Consider the following 19,882-nt stretch of genomic DNA (forward strand, 5'->3'; position numbering starts at 1 on the left):
CCCTCCTGTGCCAAGCCTTATTTTGGCTATTTGGGGCAGTTCACGCTTAGGCCCTCATAACATTTTCTTCACATAAGCTACCCACGTCAAATTTGCGTCCTTTTTTTCCAACATCCTAGGGATTCTAGAGGTACCCAGACTTTGTGGGTTCCCCTGGAGGAGACAAAGAAATTAGCCAAAATACTGTGAAAATTTTGTTTTTTTCATAAAAAAGGGAAAAAAGGGATGCAGAAGGCAGCTTGTGGTTTTTCCCCTGAAAATGGCACCAACAAAGGGTTTGTGGTGGCAAGATCACCATCTTCCCAGCTTTCAGGAACAGGCAGACATGAATTGGAAAACCCAATTTTTCAATACAATTTTGACATTTTACTGGGGCATACCCCATTTTTACTATTTTTTGTGCTTTCAGCCTCGTTCCAGTTAGTGACCAAAATGGGTGGGAAACCAATGCTGGATCCCAGAAAGCTAAACATTTCTGAAAAGTAGACTAAATTCTGAATCCAGCAAGAGGTCATTTGTGTCAATCCTACAAGTGTTTCCTACAGAAAATAACATCTGAAATAAAAACAAATTGAAATTGAGGTGAAAAAAACAGCCATTTCTCTCCACGTTTTACTCTGTAACTTCTTCCTGCGATGTCAGATGTTTGAAAGCAATATACCGTTACGTCAGCTGGACTCTTCTGGTTGCGGGGATATATAGGGCTTGTAGGTTCATCAAGAACTGTAGGTACCCAGAGCCAATTAATGAGCTGCACCTTGCTATGGGTTTTTATTCTAAACCGGGTATACAGCAATTCATTTGCTGAAATATAAAAAGTGAAAAATAGGTATCAAAAAAACCTTTGTGTTTCCAAAATGGCCACAAGATAAGGTGTTGAGAAGCAGTGGTTATTTGCACATCTCTGAATTCCGGGGTGCCCATACTAGCATGTGAATTACAGGGCATTTCTCAAATAGACGTCTTTTTTACACACTGCCTTACATTTGGAAGGAAAAAATGTAGAGAAAGACAAGGGGCAACAACACTTGTTTTGCTATTCTGTGTTCCCCCAAGTCTCCCAATAAAAATGGTACCTCACTTGTGTCGGTAGGCCTAGCGCCCACGAAAGGAAATGGCTCAAAACACAACGTGGACACATCAAATTTTTTCACACAAAACAGAGGTGTTTTTTGCAAAGTGCCTACCTGTGGATTTTGGCCTCTAGCTCAGTCAGCACCTGGGGAAACCTAGCAAACCAGCGCATTTTTGAAAACTAGACACCTAGGGGAATCCAATATGGAGTGACTTTTGGGGATCTGACCAGGTTCTGTTACCCAGAATTCTTTGCAAACCTCAAAATTTGACCAAAAAAACACTTTTTCCTCTCATTTCGGTGACAGAAAGTTCTGGAATCTGAGAGGAGCCCCGAATTTCCTTCCACCCAGCGTTACCCCAAGTCTCCCGATAAAAATGGTACCTCACTTGTGTGGGTAGGCCTAGCGACCACGAAAGGAAATGGCCCAAAACACAACGTGGACACATCACATTTTTTCACAGAAAACAGAGGTGTTTTTTACAAAGTGCCTACCTGTGGATTTTGGCCTCTAGCTCACCCGGCACCTGGGGAAACCTAGCAAACTAGTGCATTTTTTAAAACTAGGCACCTAGGGGAATCCAAGATGGGGTGACTTGTGGGGCTCTGACCAGGTTCTTTTACCCAGAATCCTTTGCAAACCTCAAAATTTGACCAGAAAAAAACTTTTTCCTCTCATTCAAGTGACAGAAAGTTCTGGAATCTGAGAGGAGCCACAAATTTCCTTCCGCCCAGCGTACCCCAAGTCTCCTGATAAAAATGGTACCTCACTTGTGTGGGTAGGCCTAGCGCCCACGAAAGAAAATGGCCCAGAACACAACGTGGACACATCACATTTTTTCACAGAAAACAGAGGTGTTTTTTACAAAGTGCCTACCTGTGGATTTTGGCCTCTAGCTCAGCCGGCACCTGGGGAAACCTAGCAAACCAGCGCATTTTTGAAAACTAGACACCTAGGGGAATCCAAGATGGGGTGACTTGTGGGGCTTTGACCAGGTTCTGTTACCCAGAATCCTTTGCAAACCTCAAACTTTGACCAAAAAACACTTTTTCCTCTCATTTCGGTGACAGAAAGTTCTGGAATCTGAGAGGAGCCACAAATTTCTTTCCACCCAGCGTTCCCCCACATCTCCCGATAAAAATAGTACCTCACTTGTGTGGGTAGGCCTAGCGCCCACGAAAGGAAATGGCCCAAAACACAACGTGGACACATCACATTTTTTCACAGAAAACAGTCCCTACCTGTGGGTTTTGGCCTCTAGCTCAGCCGGCACCTGGGGAAACCTAGCAAACCAGTGCATTTTTGAAAACTAGAAACCTAGGGGAATCCAAGATGGGGTGACTTGTGGGGCTCTGACCAGGTTCTGTTACCCAGAATCCTTTGCAAACCTCAAAATTTGCCCAAAAAATCACTTTTTCCTCTCATTTCGGTGACAGAAAGTTCTGGAATCTGAGAGGAACCACAAATTTCCTTCCACCCAGCGTTCCTCCAAGTCTCCCGATAAAAATGGTACCTCACTTGTGTGGGTAGGCCTAGCGTCCACGAAAGCAAATGGCCCAAAACACAACGTGGACACATCACATTTTTTCACAGAGGGGGGGCAGAAATGGCCTCAAATAAATTAACCCCCCCAACCCCCAAACCCCATCCCCCGGGGAGCGACCCTTGCCTACGGGGTCGCTCTCCTTGCGTGACATTGGCACAAAAAAAAAATCCCTGGTGCCTAGTTGTTTCTGCCCCCCTTGGGGGCAGATTGACCTAAAATCTGCTGATCTGCCCACAAGGGGGGCAGAAATGGTCTAAATACAATTTGCCCCCCAGGGGAGTGACCCTTGCCTAATTGCTTTACAATCCGGCTTTTGAAACGCTGAGAGAGACTTCAAAGGGAAGGAAATTCCTTTCCTTCCCTTTGAAGCCTCTCTTGCCTCCTCCACGTGATCGGAAGAGAAATGCTTTGCATTTCTCTTCCTATCACGCTGAAAGCTGAGCTTCCAGCGCAATGGAGGAGGCCCTCTGTGACAATCAGCACGCGATTGCGCGCTGACATCACAGGGGGATGGGGGGTCGGGGGTGGAAGGGGAAGGTCTTCCCCTTCCATCCCTGCCTTGGGGGGGATAGAGGGAACCCCACAGAGGGAGCGCTAGCGCTCCCTCTGGGCTCTGTGTCCAGTACGTAATGGTTACGTCCTGGGCACACGAGCATTGTGCCTCAGGACGGAACCATTACGTCCTGGGCACAGAAGGGGTTAAACATACACTGCACACTGTCCATGAGGCTACCTAGGACCTACCTTAGGGGTGCCTTACATGTATGAAAAGGGAAGGTCCAGGCCTGGGAAGTAGGAGCACTTTCCCATTCGAATTGGCAGTTTAAAACTGCCCACACAGACACTGCAGTGGCAGGTCTGAGCCATGTTTACAGGGCTACTCATGTGGTTGACACAACCAGTGCTGCAGGCCCACTAGTAGCATTTGAATTTTACAGGCTCTGGGCGCCTCTGGTGCACTGTACTAGGGACTTACTCATAAATCAAATATGCCAATCATGGAAAGCCATTTACACATACATTTTACATAGGAGCACTTGCACTTTAGCACTGGATAGCAGTGGTAAAGTGCCCAAAGTATCAAAAACAGCAAAAGTCCAGCACACATTAACAACCTGGGAAACAGAGGCAAAAAGTTACGGTAGACCACAACAAGGATGCTAAGTCTAACAGGGGCCATATAAATGTTGAAAAGAATGGGGATAGTAGCAGAGCCCTGAAGCACACGTTGCTTCAGCTTCCTAAATTCCAAGTGAAAAGGAGGAATCGCAACTGCCTGACATCTGTCTGACAGATAGGAACGAAACCATTGCAATACTGTCCCTCTTATCCCCATTTCAATCAGCCTGGAGAGAAGGGTATAGTGACAAACAATATCAAAAGTGGCCTAGTAGTCTAACATAATCAAAACCACAGCAATGCCCCTCATCTGCCCTAATTTTGAGCCCATTCATAGTTGTGAGCAGGGCTCTCTCTGTTCCGTGGCCTGGTTGGAAGCAAAATTGTTCCCCTTCCAACAGATTGTGGGCCTCCAATTACTGAAATGGAACTTTACTCACAAATCTTTCCAGCCTTTTCACAGGGTAAGGCAGCAGAGATATTGGCCTATAATTAGCCAAAATGAACTGGTTCAGGGAGGGTTTTTTCAAAATGGCACTCACAACTGCTTTTTTCCAGATGGCTGGCACTGACTCCACTTGCAGTGGTTGACTGCAATTTTGCCAAAGTAGCGGAAAATGTCCATCTGCCTGTTCTTTCCAAACACAACATGGCAGTGGATCCAAAGGTGAACCTGAGGAGGTGGCTATGGCCAGTGAGCAGAAAACTTTCTCCAACAAAAGGACCAAAATGATCTAGCTTGCAGGGACAGGACCTACAGTCAGAGTCATCTGGAAGGATACGATTGAAACATCCCCTACAAATCCCTGACAAGGCATAGTAGAGGTGGAAGGGCCAATATCTCAGAAAATGTTATCAATGTTAGCCACAAAAACTGCCAACTCTTCACAAAGAGCCTGAGAAGGCGTGACTTCCTGATTTAGGCATGACACATTGGACAGCTCTCTCATAATTTCAAACACTTCCCTGGCAATGTTTGGAGCGGCTAGGATGGCATGAGCAAAGTACTCTCCTTTTGCCTTTGAAATACTTATTTTATATTCCTGCAGGGCCTCCTTAAGTGCTATTTTTTCTACCTCCATGTAGGTTCAGCACCATTTTCTTTCTGCCTTCTTACACTTTTCCCTCATGAGTTTAAGTGATACTTTATATCAGGGAGCAGAACGTTACTGTGTGGGTTTGTTGCCCTGAAAGGAATCACTGAATCTAAAGTTTCCGCAATTCAGTCGTCCAACACCACATAGTTATCCTCAACAGATCTATTGGCATCAATGCTCAGATGCTGCTTAAAGAGAGAGTCATTGAAGCTAAGTGATCTGAGCTTCCTCAAGGCCCTGCTACAGTGGGGCTTGGCAAAAGGTGCTTTCCTGGGAGCCACCACATGACCCTAAAGCTGAAAGGCAATCAGGGCATGATCCGTCCAGCAGACCAATGTTATATTATCCACTGAAACTAGCCCTTCCATGGTGAAGATAAGGTCCAAGATATGGCCACAGTTATGAGTCGGGGCATGGACTAGCTGACACAGCCCTAAGGTCTCACAGGACCCTTGTACCCTTGTAGGTCCCTAGGTGCGGGCGAAGAATCGGGATATGACCAGAGATGACCACATGCCCTTGTGAACCCACTTTATTTGGATATCTGATACGGTGGCTTTGGTAGAACTGTAGGACATGTACATTGCTTCATATTTCCTCCGGTTGACTTTTTACCTTGAGAACAGGGAGACGGAGTCTATTAGTGATTTCATTGATGGGAGGGTCGTATGTAGCGGTTAATTTGTAAATAAAAATGTGTTGGTGACCAACGCTCTCCTCTGAAACACCCAGCTGCTGTAATTAAATGTTGGAGCACAGAATACTGGTGCAGCATAATCCTAAAGCATCCTCGGGCCTCTTTAATCCATTTACAGCCACTCTCCGCCCCTTCAGCTCACTCTTATAGATTTCTGCTTTCACCCTTTGTGATGCTTTTCCATCGTTCTCTTCATCGACTTTCCCATTAGTGTCTTTTGCTCTCAGTAAAAGCCTGATGCAAACAAAATAAGTGCCGGCCCCTACAAATATTGCAGGTGCCCCCTACCGGAAACCACAGGCTCAAATTAAGCACTGGGTGTCTGTGGTTCAGAGAAGGACATGAAAATTGAAATATCATCAGCACAGATGAATATGTGTTTTAATTTGAATTTTTATTTTAATGAGCCACACAGTAAAATGCATGAAAACCAACCATTTTCTTCAAGATTACTGGAGAAAATCATATATTTGATATATACAGTGCAAATATTGTATAGTGACATAGATCAAGTTCATTACCTACAGCATATTAACCATTACACATTCTCTAACCATTTTGACAGTGGGGCCCACATTTTTGCCCCCTCTTTCTAACAGCTTTACCTTTGGTTGCATATGAATTGCTCTCCAGATAATACATTGAGAGTATTTGGGCCAGCCATTGATTATAAGTTGGGGGGTCAGATTTTAGCCAGTCTGATGAGATACAACTCCACATCACCAACATAGCCAAGAACACGAAGCTTTGAGATTGCCTCTTACAGACTTCTTCATCAGTACCTAACGTTACAAGTTGAGATGTTAAACATAATCCTGGTGCAATACCACTTCCAGAAATTTCGTTATATCCACTACAAGTGTAGTAAGCCTATCACAGCTGAAAAACATGTGGGATGTCAGCATTTATGCAATTACAATGTGGACAAGTGATACCAGCTGTCCTACCCTATTTCGCTAGTTTGTCGGGAGTGTAATATATATTAAATAGAGTTTTGTAATGCTGTGCTTGTGGCCCTGCTGATAGTAATACAAGCTGACCCATTTCCAGAGATGCTAAGAACGCAGTTTCTCTGCCCCTATCCGTTGTCCCCAATTCTCTGCTTGCTTCTCCAAATCATCTTGCATGGAGTCCAAAATAAACGGGTAGAGAAATCTAATATTACAACTGTTAGAACTCCCAAGCAGCTCCATTTATCCAGAAAGATCACAGGAAGGGTTGGGGCATTCCACAGCGGGGTATAATAGCAAAATCGACCGATTCCAATTCTGCGCTTAACCTGCAGCCATACCAAAATGCAGCCATTACGGTTTTAAATTTAACTTTTTTTAAATAACCAGGCGCCACTATTTTCAAAAAAGGACCATCAGATACATTTCCCCAAATCATGATATTAATAGACGAGAAAGGTTCCCCTAACAATTTGCCAGAATAATCAGGAATAATTATGGTTTGAGTATATTGCAAAACAGCAGCCCAATAGTATAGTCTAAAATTAGGAACTGCCCATCCCCCCTTTCCCTTGGTAACACTAAATTTATTAACAAATAACCTGATACCTTACCAAATTCTTATGTTTGTTTCTCTATCTCTGCTATGCTGTCGCAGGATCTGATGTAACCACAGCGATATCATCTGCATACACGAGTATTTTGGTGCTCCCCCTAGGCATTTCATTTGGGATGATTTGTTTACTATTTAATAGGATTCTTATGAGTAGATCAATATATAATGCAAAAAGCAAGGTGAACAAGGACACCCCTTCCTTGTGCCCCTCAAAATTGAAATGGCCTCAGATTGAGAACCAACTATTTGAAGTCTTGTTGTGGGATTTTGATATAAGCCCTGGATAGCCCTGATATATCCAGGGTCTATGTTATTCTTGAAAAGCAAAGCCTATAATTAAAGTCAATTCACCCAGTAGAAGACTTTCTCTGCGTCCAATAACCACATTAGTAGTGGCGCTCCCCCGATTAATTTCCAGGAAATCTGGTATCCATTTCTTCATATGTTGAATATATTCATGACAGACAGCAACCCCCTGTCAAATGACCATGTAATGGGATATTGTTCTTTGAGCCCTACCCGTATTTCTGTAACCACAGGCTTATGATCAAACATAATTCTTGTATGTTTTTCTATCATTAGCCTCTCACACAGAATAGTTAAGACTAGAAAATAGTATAACCTCACGAGTTTCTTGTGGGGAGAAGATAAAAAAGTAAATCCTGGGTCGGGAGCCTTACATTGCTGGCAAGCATCGACCAGTCAACGGCTTGAGATGAGGGTCTATATCGACTGAAATACTTTGGGTTTCCTCCCCACACACCACCAAGGACTCTTAATAGGCAGACTACCTTTAATATAAATATTCAGATCCCCACACACAATGATTGGTCATGGCAATGCCACTAATTCAAAAGTGATTAAATCAATGATATCCAGATCGTCCAGATTATATCCATAAACTGAGCAGAGTGTAAACTTGGTTCTACCAATTAGACATTCTAAAATCACCCATCGGCCTAAATTGTCAGTAGATCTTTAAATAATTTCTAAAAATCTATTACGTGCCATTACTGCTACACCTTTAGTTGTTGAACCCTGAGTTGTGTAGGCCTATAACTGAAAGCTAGGAAATTCCAGCAAGTGCTTCTTAGAGCCTGTGACATGTGTCTCCTGCATAAAAATAACATCTGCCCTAAGAGCCTTCAACCCTTCAGCCACAAAGCATCTTTTTCTGCCATTGCTTAGCCCGCAAATATGTTTAATGAGCCTGCTCATAAAGGAATTTCCATAATTGATTTTGATGATCGAATAACAAAGGCAAATAAAAAAGGAGAGGGCGCAGGGGGCAACCCTGTCACCTACAGTGCATTGATGGGGCGGGAGAGGACTCTTCCTCAATTAATTTGTGCTGTCAGGGATTTATATAGGCATTTGACTTTAGATATATCATCTTGACTCAGTCTGACTTTGTCCATTGTCCAGAATAGAGTTCCCATTACATGCTACTGAATGCTTTTTCGGAGTCAAGGGATACAGCTAGTCTTTTGGCTAGTGTGTCTCTGGATTCCCATAGCAAATGTGATACTGTTCTAAGATGGTTTCCTTATGGTTTTCTGATGATATACCCGGGTAAAAGTTAACTTGTGAATGGTGAAATAGTCTTGGAAAAGCCATACACAATTTGGTGGTTAACATTTTTACAATATTTCAACAATATTTGATCATCTTCATCATCATATAGTTGTTCTATGTCAGGATATTTTCTTTGCCTTAGGAATAAATGGTATTATTAGAGATGTGCGGAAATTATGTGATATGCTTTTGTATAATAGGGCGAAATTCCACACAAATTAAGGAAATTTACTTGAAATGCAAAACTACACTTAGCGTTATATTTTGGCACAAATACACCCTCACATCCATTTTGGACAAGAGGGTTCTACAAAACACCAAAAAGAAAACGCAACTGTGTGAGCAACAGGCACTCACATTCTAGTTGCTCTTGTTATGCCTGTATTCCCACACTATGTGGCATAATTTCGCATAACAAGTGAAACACGAAATTTCGCTGACATACAGGAACTTTCACCAGGGCATAGTGATGATAGCTTTGTTCAGTATGGGATGTACTGATCCTGTTGTTTCAGCCTCTTTAATATGGGACAATCTGACTCTTGCATATTATGAAAAACTCTCCAGGGAAATCATCTTGGCCCGGGATCTGATACTAGAGAGTTATGAAATGGCCCCCTCAATTTCGTCCAAAAATAATTTGCTATTTAGATAGTCCTTCAATCAGTGAGGGCAATGTACGGTCCTTCGTGAATCTTTCATCAAAAGGAGACATATCATTTTGGGGAGAGTTGCAAAGGACTTCATAACATGAGGAAAAAGTCTCTGTTATGTCCTCACGATTTGTTAATAATGTGCTTTGAGAATATCTTCTCTCTTTTTTGGTCAGTTGGGCTTCTCTTTGTTGCAAATGGAATGCCAGCGTTCTGTTGGCTTTTCCCCCAGCTCGTAGTAGTAGTGTTTGAGTCTAACAATAACTTTTTCTGCTCTACCAGTGTAAAAAAAAATGTAAGGCAAACATCCCGGCTTCAAAATGTTTCCTTAATGTGGATGTGATGTATTCAATTATCAGTGAGACAATACCATTTTCTGGTTAGCGCCCCTCATCTGCTACTTTTTTCTTGACTACTTCTGAATCATGCATGAAGAAGGCCGCTTTTCCTGCTACCCATATTGTTTTAGCTGAGGTGAACAAGTGGTCATTTCCTTATCTAAATACCTTAATGTGTGTATTGAGGAGGTGCTTGGTCTCTGGCAGCTTGTTTTTGGATGCTTGCTCACTCCAGTAATGTCTTGGAGGTGTGACGTGTCTGAGTGTAAGGTCTGCTGTTATGGGCAAATGGTAATTGTTAGAAATGGGGTCTTTGGTTGACAGTCAGGTTACCCCCTGTTCAAGCTAGGACCCTCACTCTAGACAGGGTAAAAGAGAATCACCCTCAGCTAAACCCTGATTACCCCCTTGGTAGCATGGCAGAGCAGTACGCTTAACTTCAGAGTGCTAGGTGTTAAGTATTTGTACCAACACACACAGTAACCTAATCAAAACACTACAAAATGACACAGCACCAGTTTAGAGAAATAGGAAATATTTATCTAAACAAAACAAGCCCAAAACAACGAAAATCTGACATACACAAGTCAAGTTATGAATTTTAAAAGACTAAACTCAAAAATGGCGCTCAAAAAAACACAAAATGCTTCAATGAGGTGTTAACACGGCATCGTGACGGAGTCGTTCCCAACAAGCCGATGACAGTGGCACCGGAAACGGAGTCGCGTAGACCCCCAAGTACAGTACCTTTGGTGAAGAGTGAAAACAAGTCGATGCCCAAAGTCGGGGATCGCAGCGTCTGTGCGAAATGTTGAATATGCGCACTTCGAGCGGTGTCGGTTACGACGTGGTGCGGCGACTTCCACGGAGTCGCAGACTTCAGCGGGGCTGCAACGGCATCGGGCCTGCGAAGGTCGTCGCGTTCCAGCAAAGATCACGCAGTCGGTTGCAGGTGGCGTCACCGGATTCAGCAGCGGCGTCGGTCCGAAGTTGTCCGAAAATGATTTCCTTGGATTTCTACCAGCTTTCCTTTCAAGGGCCCAGGGACTGGATAGGGCACCACTTGTCAGAGCAGGAGTCTCTCCAGAGACTCCAGGTGCTGGCAGAGAGAAGTCTTTGCTGTCACTGAGACTTCAAACAACAGGAGGCAAGCTCTAAATCAAGCCCATGGAGATTTCTTCTCAAGATGGAAGGCACACAAATTACAGTCATTGCCCTCTTACTCTGGCAGAAGCAGCAACTGCAGGAGAGCTCCACAAAGCACAGTCGCAGGGAGGGCAGCACTTTGTCCTCATCTCCTCAGCTCTTCTCCAGGCAGAGGTTCCTCTTGTTTCCAGGAGTGTTCTAAAGTCTGTGGTTTTGGGTGCCCTTCTTATACCCAATTTGTCCTTTGAAGTAGGCCTACTTCAAAGTAAAGTCTCTTTTGAATGTGAAAACCTGCCTTGCCCAGGCCAGGCCCCAGACACTCACCAGGGGGTCGGAGACTGCATTGTGTAAGGACAGGCACAGCCCTTTCAGGTGTAAGTGACCACTCCTCCCCACCCTCCTAGCAAAGATGGCTCATCAGGAAATGCAGACTACACTCCAGCTCCCTTTGTGTCACTGTCTAGTGCGAGGTGCAACCCGCCCAACTGTCAAACTGACCCAGACAGGGAATCCACAAACAGGCAGAGTCACAGAAATGGTATAAGCAAGAAAATGCTCACTTTATAAAAGTGGCATTTTCAAACACACAATCTTAAAATCAACTTTACTAAAAGATGTATTTTTAAATTGTGAGCTCAGAGACCCCAAACTCCACATGTCCTTCCGCTCCCAAAGGGTATCTACACTTTAATCAGATTTAAAGGTAGCCCCCATGTTAACCTAAGAGAGGGACAGGCTTTGCAACAGTGAAAAACGAATCTAGCAATAGTTCACTGTCAGGACATATAAAACACATTACTATATGCCCTACCTCAACCATACACTGCACCCTGCCCTTGGGGCTATCTAGGGCCTACCTTAGGGGTGCCTTACATGTAAGAAAAGGGAAGGTTTAGGCCTGGCAAGTGGGTACACTTGCAAGTTGAATTTGCAGTTAAAACTGCAGACACTGCAGTGGCAGGTGTGAGACATGATTACAGAGCAACTTATGTGGGTGGCACAACCAGTGCTGCAGGCCCACCAGTAGCATTTTATTTATAGGCCCTGGCACCTCTAGTGCACCTTACTAGGGACTTACTAGTAAATCAAACATGGCAATCAACCATACAATTTACACTGAGGGAATATGCACTTTAGCACTGGTTAGCAGTGGTAAAGTGCTCGGAGTTCAAAAGCCAACAGCAACAGGTCAGAAAAAAGATTGGGGATGACCCTGCATAAGCAAAAAAGTCCAACACCAACCCATCTACTTCATTGAGTTCAGACCATTCAAAACACTGCCCCAGACTCCTCCTAAACCTTACGTGCCAAACCCACACCTTGGAGAGTTCCACTGGCTTCCCATCCAGAATTGCTGTGAGTTCAGACTTCTCACATACACATTCAAATCACTACACAACACAGAACTCTCATGACTCAATCACAGGCTTCACTTCCACCGGCTCATTACAAAAAAAACTTAAATCAGCAACACTCTCACTCGCATACACACTCCACAGAAGCAGAATGGGAGGTCAATGAGTCTCCTACCTGGCTGCCAAATCCAGAAATGACCTCCCCCAATACACCAGGGCCTCCTTCTCACCTCTTGAATTCACACAAATACATGTCCCACCTTGAACATACACTGCACCCTGCCTAGGGGGCTACCGTAGGAGTGCCGTACATGTATAAAAAGGGAAGGTTTGGGCCTGGCAAGTTGGTACACTTGCCAAACTGAATTGGCAGTTGAAAAACTGCACATGCAGTCACTGCATTGACAGGTCTGAGCCATGTTTACAGGACTACCAATGTAGGTGGCACGATCAGTGTTGCAGACCCACTAGTAGCATTTGATTTACAGGCCCTAGGAACCTCTAGTGCACTTTACTAGGGACTTACTAGTGAATTGAATATGCCAATTATGGAAAAGTCAATTACACATACAATTTCACATAGGGAACACTTTAGCACTGGTCAGCAGTGGTAAAATGCCCAGAGTAACAAAAAAAAAAAAAAACAGAGTCCAGCGCACAGCAACTACCTGGGAAGTTGTGGCAAAAAGTTAGGGGAGACCATGCCAAGGATGCTAGGTCTAACAATCACTATTATGCTAATTGCCCGATCACTTTCTCATCACAGCTGTTGCAATCAATACGTACAGCATTAACAGTTTTCAAATCAACAGAAATATCATTTTGTCACTGGATTGAAGACATTGATAAAGAAGTAGATGACAATCGTAAGTTTTCGGTTAAGAGCAGAAAAGTCAGAACAGTTTCCAAGTGCTTCAATTCGTCATTTAATGGAGTGTCATGAGAGCATGAAATTGCACTCGGTTTAGAGGTTCGGTCAGTGCAAAAAGTTATTTTCACACAGATGGATTTTGGAGCACATTTCCTTTCAATGGTCGTCATTTAAAGGCATCATTTGGTACAGACTCAATAATGTTGGTAAGTTGCAGGTAAGGATGAGGTTTTGACAAAATGAAAAAGCTAGGCATTTTTGGTAACCAGTGCTGGACTTTAGGTCATTCAGTGTGCTCGATGGTTTCCTTCATTTAGCTGACTAATTATGGTTTTGAAACCTTAAATGAGGAATGTGGGATGTTATGGGGAAACGGTTTTGAGAGGGATGAAAAGGTACAGTGGATACATTTGGCAGCAATGACTGCATAATGTATACTATCTGCCCGGTAGTGCCCGAGATTTCATCAGTTGAATTTAGTTAACCCGGGCTTTCAATGTTTTGGATCACACACATTTGGTCAGAAGTGTAGGATGGGCTCTGTACTGTACTCAAGAAATGTTCAGATCGTAATAATGTACCCCAGTAATGAACAGAGGCAGAGGAGGCAGGCATTAAGAGGCAACACACTGATTCTGCACAACGTTCTGGTTTCTGCTATCTTCCTGTTTTCCTCAGTTATTGGCACACGACGTTCTTGGAAATTGTAGAAATTGTTGCTTAAAAGAGTTAATGATAATGTTATCAACAGCAGACAGAGTATCCCATTGTACATGCAGGTAAACCTGGGACCTCATCTCCACCGATGATGCATGTTCTACAGTCGAGTAAAGTAACTTGTGAAGGTGAGCACAGTTCTGCTTTCTATCCAAGGAGACATGGATTCTCCTTTTCTGAAAAAAGATGCAAAGATTATAGCCATAATATTCTTGTAGGAGAAATATCTGAGCTAGTGGTACTTTCGTTTGCCTTTGATGAATCATTCATAACGGTTCCCTAAACTGTGATTTAAAATCCCATTTCGACATGCTGCCTTCCAAACAGCATCAAGGGATTTGGGTCGTGTCTCCTTGGTTCACATACCACAATTCCTGACTTCACGTCCTATGCCAAAGACATGGATATTTTTCAGTCAAATTGAGACTGTCACCATCTAAACTTTGTGATGACAATGGTCTTGTTCTGATCTCCCATCACGGTATGCTAACAAACAGACTGACTGTCCTGTTCTTTAGCATAGTCGCATAAGTGTTTGGCGGTGAAAGCAATGTGGGTTGTGTGTGACTGCTCTGAAATAGTACATTTTAACCTTTCACCTTTCTAAATGATGATTAGAGGTGCTATCCAACGTTTCTTATTTAGGACCATATTTATACTGTTTGACGCAAATCAGTGCTTGGGCAGATTTGCGTCAAAATGTTTACCGCCAACTAACGCCATTCCAATGAGCTAGCCGGGCGCCTTTTTTATGGAATGACGTTAGCCGGCACTGCAGCCTGGTTTGCGTCAAAATAAATGACGGTAACCAGGCAGCAGAGGCGAAGGGAAAACTGGGGGTTGTGCGCCAAAGAATGGTGCAAGTCAGGTTAGAGTAAAAAATATTGGCTCTAACTTGACTTGCGACATTTTTTGACGCACAACCCCTATGGAAATGACTCCTGTCTTAGCAAAGACAGGAGTCATGTCCTGCTGCCCAATGGCCATGCCCAGGGGACTTTTGTCCCCTGGGCATGGCCATTGGGAACAGTGGCATGTAAGGGGGCCCAAGTTAGGGCCCCCATGCTACCCAAAAAAAAAAAAAAAATTATACTTACCTGCACTTACCTGCACTCACCATGGATGGGTCCCCCCATCCATGGGTATCCTCCGGGGTGGGCGAGGGTGGCAGGGGATGTCCCTGGGTGTTGGGAAGGGCACCTGTGGACTGCTTCCATGGTCTCTGACCATGGAAATGAGCCCACAGGTCCCTCAACGGCTGCCCTGACCCAGGCGTTAAAAAACTGCGCAAATCCGGCTGGGTGCCATTTTTTAAGGCCCGCCTCCTCCTGTGATTCATTTTGAGCCGGAGGATAAATAAGGCGCACATGCCTTAGAGTCATTTTTTGCACTGGAATGCCTACCTTGCATGTCATTAGCGCAAAGTAGGTTTTCACATACAAAACATTACTCAAACTCCATAACTTTGGTGCTAGACGGGTCTAGCGTCAACGTATAAATATGGAGTTAAGTTTGCATCGAATTTGCGTTAAAACAAAATGACGCAAATCCAGCGCAAACAGAGTATAAATATGGGCCAAGGGCCAGATGTAACAAAAAAGGCATTTGCGATTCGGAAATAGCGATTTTTAAGAAATCGCTATTTCTGATTCGCAAAATGCAATGTATCATATTTGCGCTTGGGTAACAGCGATTTCTTAAAAATCGCAAATGCTATTACCGAATCGCAAATTGCGATACAGACCCCATTCGCACCTACGGGCCTGTAGGCCCATATTTGCACATTTTTTGCATTTCCCAAATTGCAAATTCCTAAGTGGAATTCGCAATTTAGGAAATGCAAAACCCCAGGGTGCTGGGGGCCTAAGGCCCCCTCTGCTGCACCCCAAAAAAATATTTCAGGACACGTAAGGCGCACACATACCAATGGAGATGTGTGTGTTACATGTCAATTTTCAACTTGGTGGTAATAGCGATTCCTTAATGCCCAATTCGCATTAAGGAATTGCTTGTTACATGTGGTTTAGAAATCGCAAATAAGGATTCCTTATTTGTGATTTCTTATTTAGAGAATCGCAATTCCCGATTCTCTAAACAGGCTCGCAAATGTAAGGAATCGCTATTTTAGCGATTCCTTAAATTTGCTTTGCGAATGCCTTTCATCAATACTGAAAGGCATTTTTGCATTCACAAACAGGCATTCAACCGTTTGCGAATGCAAAAAAGCTTGCTACATCTGGCCCCAAGAGTCTTAATACACTATAGGCAATTGTGTCAGTCCTGAAACCAAGGCAGATCAAAACAAATGAAAAGTAAAAATGTCTTCCGTAGCCTGCTTTCTAACATACACAGTGTGATTCAAGGTCATTTGCTCACCTTGACTACTGAACACCGTAGATATGTGTTAGAAATGGGTTTCTGGTTGCCTAGGGTATGCACCTCAGCCAGGCAGAACTTACCCACTCTAGTCAGGGCAAGGGAGTTACACGTCCAAGATAACCCCTGCTCACCCCCTTGGTAGCTTGGCACGAGCAGTCAGGCTTAACCTGGAGGCAATGTGTAAAGCGTTTGCACAACACACACAACACGTGTGATGCAATATCCCCACCACAAAGGAAACACAACACCAGATTATATGAAAATATACTGTATTGTACACAAGGCAATTATCAGACCAAACATCACATATCAGTACTATCCTGCTACCTTCGCAGTTGTCAGAATGTTACACATTAGTTACTCTGCAACCTAGCAGTAGTCACACATAACACACAGGTTACTCAGTATTCTGCAACATAAGCAGTAGTCAGGAAAACACGTTATTACATCACAGCACTTGTCATAAGAATATCATAAAATGCCCATAGTAGGAACATTAGAAAACATATGGCAAGTTAGAAAAACATATTAGCAAGCATGTCCATAAAAGGAACATTTGCATACACATATGTAAAAACATAAAACGCAGGTAGGTAATATATGAATCAAACAAAAGTCTGTAGAAAGAACTTTGGATTGCAACTATATTGGTCCTTTAAACAGTACCTGGTTGGATGAAGGCACCTCCAGTGCCTAGAAGGCGAACAATGGGGCCCCCGGCGCTTCTATGCGCAAAATGGGGGCCTCCCTTTTACCCTGGGGTCAGAGGAGGGTGACATGCACCTCCTCTCTTTTATAGACAGGCCCCTCCGAGGACCGTGATTACTGGGGGCCCCCCAGGGCCTCAACCGGCCCTCACGAGGGGGGCCAAAGCCAGCAAAAACAACTTAGGGCAGGAGGGGGGCACCACGCACCCCCTCCGGTTTATTGACAGGCCCCTCCCGGGACCCGTGATCTCTGGGGGCCCCTTTGGGCCTCCACTGGCCCTTACACCAAGGGGGGGGGGCCACAATAATGCCCGTTATACCTAACAGCAGAAAAGGAGCGTCCTGCTCCTAATGCAGAGGCCAGGGAGAAGGGGGCACTCCCCGCGCCTTCCCCTGGTCCTGCCATGAAGCCACAAGAAGATCAGACCCCTCCTGGGGCCGAGCAGACACTTGCCTGCACCTGATGCGCTGCGCGAGTGTTCTTCCAGCTTCCCGGGCCGCTGCGGTGATCTTATTTAAAGGGGCACAATGCAGCCAGGAGCCTACGCGCTCCCAAGGCTCCATGAGCGCGCTGCAATCAGTGCTATGGCAGCCGCAACCACGGAGAAGCACCCCTCATGAAGAAATGGATGCAGGGGTCAGGGGCCACAGCACCCTGCCCCTGGGGAGCAGAATCTTAAGACAAGGTCCTCAGGTGGAGGGCCCAGCTACAGGCCAGCACATGGGAAAGGCAGCAAGTGGCAAGTCCTTCACAGTGACCAGGCAGGTCACAGGTCAGCACAGCAGCAGCAGTCCATGGCGGTTCCTGGTGAGTCCTTTCAGCCTTTGGTGTCCAGTTCCAAGATGATTCTAAGAGTCTCCAAATTGTGGGGAAAATTCCCCTGTACTTATAGTCAGTTCCTACAGTGTTTTACAATGGTAGGGAGAGGAGGTTCCAGCCAGTTACAACTGGTTCTGGGAGTGCCCCCTCTCTCCTTTCAGCACAGGCTCCAAACATCAGTGGGGGGTTAACGACGCTATTGTGTGAGTCCAGGGCACAGTCTTTACAAATGCAGGTTTGCCCCGCCTCTCCCTTCTCTCAGCCCAGGAGGACTATTCAGTATGCAGATGCACCTCTGTGACACCTCCACCCTCCCTGTGTACAGGCTGTCTGAAAAGTATGCACAAAGCCCCAACTGTCACTCTGCCCAGACGTGGATTGGAGTCAAGCTGCAAAACACCAGAGTCATAAGCACAGATAAATCCACACTTTCTAGAAGTGGCATTTCTGTGATAGTAATAAAAAATACACCCACACCAGTAAGTAGCATTTATTATCACCATCACAACCATACCAAACACGCCTACGCTACCCCTCATAAATCAGACAATACCCCTTACACATAAGGCAGGGCATTTCTAATGCAATCCTATGAGAAGGCAGCACTCACAGCAGTGAGACACCAGTTAGGCTGTTTGTCACTACCAGGACAGGCCACGCAACTTGGCACATGTCCTGCCTTTCTACATATATGGCACCCTGCCCATAGGGCTAGCTAGGGCGTACCTCAGGGGTGACTTACATGTGGTAAAAGGGGAGTTCTGGGCCTGGCAAGTGAGTTTAGATGCCAGGTCCCTGTGGCAGAAAACTGCGCACACAGGCCCTGCGCTGGCAGGACTGAGACAGGTTTGAAAGTCTACTTTAGTGGGTGGCGCAAGCAGCACTGCAGGCCCACTAGTAGTATTTAATTTGCAGGCCCTGGGTATAGAGATACCACTGTACAAGGGACTTATAGGTAAATTAAATATGCCAATTAGGTATAAGCCAATCATACCAACTTTGGATGGGAGAGCACCTGCACTTTAGCACTGGTCAGCAGTGATAAAGTGCTCAGAGTCCTAGAGCCAACAGTGAGAGGTCAGAAAAACCAGGAGGAAGGAGGCAAAAAGACTGGGGATGACCCTGCGTAAGGCAAAAAGTCCAACAATATGCATTTAAAATACAACGTGGCTGTTTTACTGCAAATCAGCAGACTTAGGTCGAGCCTTTGCCAGAGCACACTTATTCACCAGTTATTGCAGTAACTAAGATGCAATTGTCCTCTCTGACAGAATTGTGCAGAATGGCTGAGTCAAGAATGCAGAACTCAGCTTTGGTGCAAAAATGTGCCAGTAGTGGAGCAAAAATAGTCATCTGTTCACACAAGGGGTCTGATTTAGGGTTTGGAGAATGGGTTACGCAATTACAAATGTGTTGGATTCACCACCTCTTATTACAAATAAATAATATCATAAGGTAATTGTAATACAGTGAACAGAATATCGCTCATGTTTATGACAGTGTACCGTTCTGCCAAACTCTAAATCAGGCCCTATTTATCCAAGTCTTGAAACACAGTAATCCTGCACATGGTGTAGCCAATCTCCGGTGTTATTACCATGAGTTGTTTGGGCCATTATGAGGTGGGGTGGACAGAAGTGGAGTGGATTGGATTGCAATCAGGTGAAGTGGGGTGGGTTTGATTGGATTGAAGTAGATTGGATAGAGGTGGGTTGGAGAGGGGTTAGGTGGATTGTCTTGAGATGGGGATAATTGAGTTGGGTGGGTTGGATTGCAGTGGGGTGGTTTTCTTGCAGGAAGTAGATTTTGTGGAGTGGGGTGAAGTGAGATGGGTTGGAGCGGGGTAGATCTGATTACGGTAGATTTGAGTGGGGTAGAATTTGATTGGGTGGACTGGAGTGTAGTGGACTGGATTTGTGCAGGGTGGATTGTAGTGGATTGGACTGATGTTAAATGGAGTGCAATGGAGTGGGCGAATTGGATTGCTGTGGGGTGGATTGGACTGGAGTGGATGAATTAGTTTGGTGTCAGTTCAGTTGAATTGGATTGGAGTGGGGAGGATTGGACTGGAGTAACGTGGGGTGGATTGGGGTGGGTGAATTGGATTGGATTGGAGTAGATTTGATTTAAGTGGGGTGGACTAAGGTAGTTTGGAGTGGGGTGGATTGGATTGGAGTGGGGTGGATTAAGGTGGACTAGATTGGGCTAGAGTAGTATGGA

This window comes from Pleurodeles waltl, chromosome 3_1, assembly GCF_031143425.1.
Source record: "Pleurodeles waltl isolate 20211129_DDA chromosome 3_1, aPleWal1.hap1.20221129, whole genome shotgun sequence".
In the NCBI taxonomy this organism is placed as follows: domain Eukaryota; kingdom Metazoa; phylum Chordata; class Amphibia; order Caudata; family Salamandridae; genus Pleurodeles; species Pleurodeles waltl.